This window comes from Halyomorpha halys, unplaced genomic scaffold (genome assembly GCF_000696795.3).
Source record: "Halyomorpha halys isolate HHAL.00 unplaced genomic scaffold, Hhal_1.1 Scaffold40.1, whole genome shotgun sequence".
Classification (NCBI taxonomy): domain Eukaryota; kingdom Metazoa; phylum Arthropoda; class Insecta; order Hemiptera; family Pentatomidae; genus Halyomorpha; species Halyomorpha halys.
In genome coordinates, this window is record NW_027106400.1 from 1,544,331 (window position 1) to 1,551,510 (window position 7,180).

Sequence of the window (7,180 nt, forward strand, 5' to 3'; positions counted from 1 at the left end):
TTTTTCTATTTTTTATTTATTTTATTTTATTTTTTTTACTTTTATCATCCCATAGGCGTTGATGACCAGAGGGTTTTACGCCTTTAAGCAACAATTAACAACAACAACAACAATTATATATTAAATTAAATCTGTCATACAGACAAAGTTAAGTAATAAGAAGATATTACTAAGATATAGTGATAGTGACGGTCAATACAGGTATCAACATAGTAGAAGAAAACTATTTATAGTTTACTAACGTTTCGCCTCATTTTGCAAAGCTTTGTCAGAGCTAAAAGAAAACAAGATACAAACATCGTAAGAATTAATAGAACGTTAAAATAAATAATCAGAGAAAATATGTACAAAAAGTATATATGTAGACCAGAAACTAGTAGCTAATCTCAGTATATTTGTTTTATTGTTCGGTCAACTCTTAAAATGTTTGAATCTTGTTATGATTTATAGCTCTGAGGAAGCTCTGTAAAGTGGGGCGAAACGTTGGTTAACAATAAATAGTTTTCTTCTACTATTTTATACCTTAATTGACCACCACCCGGACTATCTTCCTACTATCTGCTTCATACGTTCAACTATCTTCTTCCTATTAATTTTTTTTTTTTCAGGGACAAAAACACTTAAATATATTCCATAACCCTTAGTACATTTTGCCATTTTTCGAAAGTGTACTCCTCGATACTGTTAGAACCCTTATTATATTAATTAAAACTACCATATTTTCTGAATATCAAATAACTCTATTTGAATTAAAGAATTTATGATTATAATTTATGGAATCATTTTTAATTTATATATTTGTAATTTTTGATCTCTTACATTCTTGCATTTTGGTTTTATCGCATGGTTTAAAGATTTATATGACAGTTATTCGGTTATCTTAGATAAAAGGTTATTAAATTATATTCTTCAAGAATTTGAATTGAAAAAAAAAACAATATATATAAACGATAATCCTTCAGTTTTGGGGAAATTAAAATTCTAGTAAAAAATTTCCGATATAGTTTATAAATTACAATTTTACAAAAATGTTGGTTCGTTCCTTATTTAATGCAATGGTTCCATAACTGGTTTCATGAATAGGTAAAGGTTTATGCATTTTATTATAGTTTTTTGAAAGCTTTTCACACATTAAGACGTATTATTTTTAGTCCAGGTTTTTATTTTTATTTATTGGTTTAATATTTGTCAATGATGTAATACAATATAATTATATAATATTATAATAAAATAATTGATTTTGATTAAAACGAACGATTTTTATCGGAGTGTCAATAATAAACCAATTCAGTCAATCAACCAATTCACCAACAGTGTAAGTAGCAGAAAAATGTATTTATTGTTATAATTTCATTTTTTCATAATACTTTTCTACTGTAGATAAAATGGGTTGAATTATCTTCAGTATTATTTTAATTTAATAATAAAACAATTAAATTATTTATAATTTTGTTTATTTTTAATCATTTAGTTCCGAAAAATACTTAATGTAATCGTAATACTTACTTATGTATTTAAATAAATATATTTTAATTTACTCAATTTTCAATTATTAAAATAATTGAAAACAATCGAAGAACGTTATAAATTATAAATAAAACAATTTAATTCAAAAGTAACATTAACTGAAAATCTAAAAAAAAAAAAATAAATAGCTTTCATTGAATAAATAAAACGAACCAAGGCAAAACTGCGTGGAGATGACCGTTGATAATATTACGTCAGCTGAAATATTTCCACTTGAGCCAAAGATGAATGAGCTCTATTTGTCCCTCTCTCCTAAGGTCTTTTCAAAATTGTATTTCTACGAAGAGTTTTAGATGTATATACATTATTATCCATAGGCATTATTTAAATATAGATGCTAACAATAACAATAATAAAAGTATATGTATGCACAAACGCATTAAATTATATACAAGAGATAATAATAAGATATACATGAAAAATATTTAATCTAATATTATGAATACACAATAAATTATGTACAAATCTGGGTTTACGAAGTTAAGTTAAATATAGTATTTAAGTGTGCTCTTAAGTTTACCATATAATTCAATTAAGTAAAAAAATATTATATCATAATCTTTCTAATAATGGATATAACAGCCATAATAAATGTCATGATTGTAACATTTGTTTTCTTCATGTAATTAATTTTTTTTTCCATAAAGTTATTCCTTATCATTAATCCTGAATTATTGATTACATTTTCCTTATCTACAGACCTATCAAAACATAAATAAATTTTATATTTTCTTTTTAGGACGATCTGGGTGGCGGTCTGAAAAAGTGCACAAAATCACAAGAAAAAAATTAATCAATCACAATCGTTTTTTCCCACTTTATATGGCTTCACCAGGGCTAAATAAAAACAAAATACAAACACTGTAAAGTATGATAAAACTATAACAATATACATAGAAAGTAATATAAAATATAATGATATAATTATTATTATAACTTTAAACGCATATTTCACAGTCTTATCAAACTATAATGTTTCTATCTGTTTTTTATTTAGTCCTGTAAAGTAGGACGAAATGTTGGCGTCTATACTATAAATATAGTTTTTTTTTCCTATTTTTTTGAACTACCACCCTGACCATGTTTCTACTGTTAATTAAATTATTAGAATAACTTTCTAATATTTTAATTTGTTTTTGGTAACAGATATTTTGAGAAATTCTTGGTAATGGGGCTCAACTTTAGCTATACCTACAAAAATAATTTTTTTGTTAATTAATATATTGCTTAATTAACACTTTTGTACCCTGTTTAGGATACATTCATGATTTTTTTTTTTTTACAATAATTTATCAAATATTAGATATTTAACTTTTATTTATATAACGCTGAAATTATTTTTCTCATCCATCGTACAATCTACATAAATTAATTCGTTAGCAATAACATTATATTTATTTATTTAATAACATTCTAATATTTTAATTTTTTTTTTTTTTTGAAATTGATATTTTAGACATTTTTGGAGATGGGACTCACTTTTAGCCATGCAAAAATTGATTTTGCATATACAAAAATATATTTTCAAACATAATTCTCATATTTGAAATTTGATGTTGATTTTTGAGGTAATGGGCAACAAAAAAAAAAAAAATATATATATATATAATATTATTAAGTATTATGCCTTGAATATTAAATATTTCTATAGTTACTCGAAAGGGATTGGATCATTTCGAAGACAGTTAGGGGTAAAATAAAGTAAACATTTCATTAATTATATAGTGCTGTAGTAACTTTCGTATTATTAGAGTGCTTCTAAGGGGTAGTTTCTCCACATACCCGTATAATATCATTATTATCATACATCAAATTTACTACATGTATTTTTGTGTAAATACAGTCGTTAATATCAATAAATAAAAACTTTGGTAAGTTTTGGTTACATATTAGTAATATAATAATCTTAAATTAAAAATTTTCAGCTAACTCAGTGCTAAAACAATCGATAAAGATTTTTGGAAGATTATTGATTGACCGTGTGTAAGGGCTTCTTCAGGGCTATTTTGACGGCAGTCAAAAAAAAAAAAAAAATGATTTGGTCAATAAAGGTACAAAATAGTAATAAAAAAAGTATTTAATGTTAACCAATGTATTGTTCTACAACTTGTTACTCTAAAATCCTTAGTCAATGCACCCTATTACGTTTCCAACAGAACATTACACCATGTCCTTCATATCCCTGCTGCCCTTGACCTCATAGCAACCGAATTCCATATAAACCTTTCTAATCATCCTAATCCATTTTTTCAATCTTTATCTAGTTCCACCCATCCCAACAATCCACCTCGAAGGTTGAAACGGAAGTGGCTAAGAGACTTACTGTAAACTAAAAAATGAGCATTTGGAGTTGTGGTAATGGTCAGATGCTCCGATCTAGTTGAGTGTTTGCGACTTTAGCGCACTTGCTCAGCCTCCACTGGCTCATTACCTGTGGCTGACCTCAATGAGCAGTGCTCTACCCCTCACATATGGGGATAGAATAGGCTCAGGGATCGACAGTGTAAATATCATATATAAAAAGGTAAATGTGACTGGTGATCATTTTATTTCTTCATTATTATTATTATTTTATTTTAATTATTTATTTTGTCATTTACATAGTTTCATTATGTTTATTTTCTTTATCATTCTGTTTCTATATATTTAGTGAGAGAATTTATTTATTTTTATGTTGTTTTTTTTTTCATTTATTTATTAATTGTATTCTTATTTTATTTTATTTTAGTACGAACGTGATCAGTTATCTCTATTACCTATTGCCCAACAAAGTTGTGGCAGATTGTAATATCTATCAATAAATAAAATTTTAATATAAAAAAGAAAAACTATTTGTTACACTAAATCTAAATTTACAATCCTATCACACATGGCTACATCTATTATTAATTAGTTCCTATTCATTTATATTTGTATTTTCTTGAATTCAGTTGTCTCCTACTTTGTATGCGCATTTAAATATTCTTGCCGCTTCTTACAATGTTTATATCATCTTTCCGTTTAGCCCTGACGAAGCCCTACAAAAAGGACCGAAATGTTGGTTGCCTTTAAATAGCTGTTTTTAAAAAAATGTTGTACCTTTTTTGATTGCCACCCAGACGTGCTTATTTTAATTCATTGAACCATGTTTATTTTATTCATTTTAAGATGCGGCAAGAATATTTGAATACGCATACAAATTAGGAGACAACTGAATTTAAGAAAATACAAATATAGATGGTTAGGGAACTAATTAATTTAATAAAATAAAATAAGAGTACCAATTAATAAATAAATGAAAAAAAAAAACATAAAAATAAATAAAATCTCTCACTAAATATATAGAAACAGAATGATAAAGAAAATAAACTAGAATAAAAATAAAATAAACATAATAAATGGAAGATGGTGCGGTCAAATAAAAACTCAAAAAGTGATAAATTGTTTTAATTGAGGCAACGTTTCGCACCACGTTGCGTGGCTAAAATTAAATAATAAGAGGAAAATGAATTTAATTACTTTATTAATAATTTTTCTATTATAATTTACATACCTCTGTACTCCTATTTATTTTGTATATTGTCTTTCTTTATCATTTATATTTATTGTACCTATTCTTTTAACTTAATTTCTTCTGTGTTTTCTATCCATGCATGTATATTATCATTTATTGTTTACCTAATTTTCTAATTTCTTTAATTTTCAATAGTGTTTACTTTAAAATCATCTTCATATGTAACGTACTGTCAATTCGTTCCAATATAAACGGTTCACACTGGCTCTGACTTTTGTCTAACAGGTAGGTTTTCTGTCTAGTTCATTTTCTTCCTTTATTCTTATCCCCCTTTTCATCTCTTAATTTGTACTTTCCTTAATATTTCTTCTTTTTATTTGTTATTATTTCGGGTTTTATTTTTTTAATGTCTATAACCTTTTATTATTCTTATTCAATTTTTACGTTTCATTTTAAATCTTCTTTTATTTTTAATCTACTTTGTTCATTAATGTTTACATCATTTAAGTGTTTGTATCTTTTTTAGCCCTGATGAAGCCCTGCACGTGGGGCAAAACGTTGGCTCAATTAAAATAAGTGATAAACTATTTTTATTTGACCGCACCCGAACCATCTTCCATTTAATATATTTTTAAGAGGAGAAGATGGACGGGGGGGGGGGGGGGTGCGTTAAGAACACAAATAATAAAAAAAAATATTTATTTGTACTGACGTTTCGATCTCATTTTCAGGTCTTCATCAGGGCTATAAAAACAAAAAACAAAAAGAGTTATCCACATTTGTTTATCTAACGTATTTTGTCGACCTGCACTCTAACGACTTTTCCTGCTATTTAAAAACAGTTTTGCAGGAATCTCTGCCTATAAGTGTAAGATATTTCTCTCTTATTTTCTAAATTTCCTGTTCTCTATATTCTTCTTCTATTTTATAATATTGGTTTTTACATACTCTTCTTTAAAATATCCGTTTTACATATCCATTATATATTGATACATTTTATTACCTTTTGGGCTCTCATAATTTTACATTTTAACCATTTTTAAATTTTTTACTCTCTTATTAACTATTTTATCTCTACGATCTTTTGATCATTAAATTTTTGTTTATCTAACGGATTTTGCCAACCTGCACTCTAGCGGCATTTCCTGCAATTTAAAACAGTATAGCCAGAATTATCTTTAGAATTATATTTCTTACTTTCTTCGTTCTCTATTCTCCATATATTTCTTCTTCTCTCTTGTTCTTTCTTTTTACAATATTGCTTTTACATACGCTCCATTATTAATTTAACTATTTTTTGTACTCATCAATATAACTAAAAAGTTTTTAATGTTTTTTATATTCACCAATATAACATTCTTACCAACTGTATCATTTATTTATTACTTACATTTATAATTATATACATAATGATGTTATCAATCTACTACTGTCTTTTTCCATAGTTATTAATCAACCAGTTTGTATTTTAATTTCATTGTTATGTATATTTCCATATTTGTTAGTCTATTATTTTTTTTCTCTGAATGATGGTTGTCATCTCTTTTTGTTTTTATAGCTGTGATGAAGACCTGAAAATACGGTCGAAACGTTGGCACAAATAAATTTTTTTTTTGTTTTTTTTTTCATTATTATATTTTTATTTTATGGTAATATTCGTAAATTATTGAGTGCGTTTATTTAAATAATTAATGTGTAATATAATGAACATAATATAAAATATAGTTGGATAAATACAGTTATATAACGAAGCTTGCGATTAGATCCATGGGGCCAGGATGGGTCCAAAGGCCCCGGGCCGTTTTTAATTTCCGCTCTTCGGGACGAGGGGACAGATCGCCCGGCTGCAGTAACTAGGGCTTTCACTGCCCATGGTATCAGATATTTCTACTTCACAGGTTCGATCCCCGCCTCAAAAGAACCATTCCTCTTTCTTCATTGAGAGACCGACAAATATCTCTTGGTAGATTCAATATTGTAAAGTATCTGGAATCATGAGTTTCTTTCAAATCCCGATAAAAGCTGGAGAAATTTACTATTTATTACTTCCTCAACTTGCTAGGTTGCCAAGATTTCTCTTGTTTATTGTTTTATTAATTTTTTTTTAAATTATTAATTGAAATAGTACTCACCGAATATAAAAAAAAAAACAATTTAAAA

General features: G+C 26.6%; 1 protein-coding gene across 2 annotated transcripts in view; it reads right to left on the bottom strand.

The window, feature by feature from the left end:
* The window catches only part of LOC106687902 (uncharacterized), a 641,896-nt gene that overhangs the window by 610,673 nt on the left and 24,043 nt on the right, over positions 1-7,180 (bottom strand). The gene's annotated exons all lie outside the window — the stretch shown is intronic.